The sequence below is a fragment of the Ptychodera flava genome, chromosome 10 (genome assembly GCF_041260155.1).
Source record: "Ptychodera flava strain L36383 chromosome 10, AS_Pfla_20210202, whole genome shotgun sequence".
Lineage (NCBI taxonomy): Eukaryota > Metazoa > Hemichordata > Enteropneusta > Ptychoderidae > Ptychodera > Ptychodera flava.
In genome coordinates this window covers 6095316-6096854 of record NC_091937.1, presented here as the reverse complement: position 1 = coordinate 6096854, position 1539 = coordinate 6095316, and the positions used below count along the sequence as shown (strand labels likewise).

Genomic DNA, 1539 nt, shown 5'->3' with positions numbered 1-1539 from the left:
GTGTCTGTTAATGCTGTTTTATAATTGTCAAAGGAAAAAATGTGAAGTGGGAAAACAACAGAAATTGAAGTAGCACATGGAGTAGTAGTACATGTCAGAACTTGCTCAAACGAACTTTACAATGTTCAGGATGCTACAAGTGCTACTTGTGCACAATAAATTGTAACATATAGGTTATACTTCACCTGGCTTTATTTTGGCAGAACTTCAGTTGCAACTTTAAGCAATTTGAGAAAATGATTGTTGTTTGTATGGTGAACTACTTTGCATATTTTCATGTGGAGAAAAAAGACTGATGTTAACTAAACATTTTAATGATGTGATCCCTTTAATCACAAAAGATTGATATTAAAATATCTTCAATGATATATGCAAATTAAAGCACTGCTAGCTTTCAGTTTCTCAGTAATTTTCTTATATGCTCTATATCGTTCATCTGTGTTTAGATTTGCTACTTCAAAAAATCAGAAAAAATATATAAACTTAAAAAAAGCCGACATGGACCGAAATGTGCATTGGCAATTTTAACATGCACACCACAATGGAACATATACGTGCTTATATCCATTTGACATCAATGCTTTGGGTGGTTTTTGTGAGTGCATGTAGATGTTGGCAGGAGTGTAGGTAATTCACACGTCATCAAAAGGCTAAAAAGAATTGTGTATGTGTCCAAATACATACACACTTTCATAAAATTGTGGAGCGTCTGAGATTTTCATATGTAGAAATTTTTGAATTTGTTCCTGGTTCTGAGTCTACCTGCAAGTAGGAAATGTATGTTAAAGCTTGTACTGCCATTTGAAGCCAAAGCTTGTCATTTTAGACATGTGGACTAATTTAAGTGCCACCGGTGTTGAATATTAATATCTTATCAGTTTTGTAGGAGGTCAACGAATGTTTTTGTTGAACTTTCTTTGAGTAGGTCATGACCGTTAATAAATTACAGGACAGTGTACAGTTGTCTCGTGACCACCATTCTAAGAGTGTACTCCTTGAAGTATACTATTTCTTGACAAAACATGTATTATCTTAACTAATTCAAGTTTTATTTTTTCGTGATATCACTTTTTTGTATAGAAATAAAAAATGTTAAATAAAAATGGTACTGTGGGGTATATAAATATTTTAAATCCTAGAACTTCTATTACTGGAAATTCAGCTCTTGCAGGACAGGTATATATGTTGTAATAATTATGCCATTTGAGGTGTTCCAAGTAACTATGACTCAGCCAACCATGGCACATCCGGGTGTAGCTACTTGCTAGTGTCGCAAATATTGACTGTGAATTGATATTGGTCATGTTTATGACTTTGTTATTTGAATAAGGGCATGCTTAAGGGACTGATTGTGCTTGGTAAAATTCTTGGTATGTCTGACAGTTGTATAGGAGAATAGAGAACCAGTTTAATTATCTTATTGCGCCTAGAGCTCTGTTCAGAGATTAGGCGCATTACAAGTCTATTATTATGCCCTTTAACACCAAAACCACCAACAGAAGTGGCAAAAAGTGGACTTAATGACTGTTCAACCTAACA

General features: G+C 34.0%; 1 protein-coding gene across 1 annotated transcript in view; it reads left to right on the top strand.

Annotated features, from left to right (window-relative positions):
* LOC139141862 (probable U3 small nucleolar RNA-associated protein 11) overlaps positions 1–1104 on the top strand; it is a 248198-nt gene extending 247094 nt beyond the window's left edge. The window contains exon 9 of the transcript XR_011554264.1: positions 650–1104. The gene's annotated coding sequence lies outside the window, so the exon portion shown is untranslated. The remainder of the gene's footprint in view (positions 1–649) is intronic.
* Positions 1105–1539: the final 435 nt, after the last annotated feature.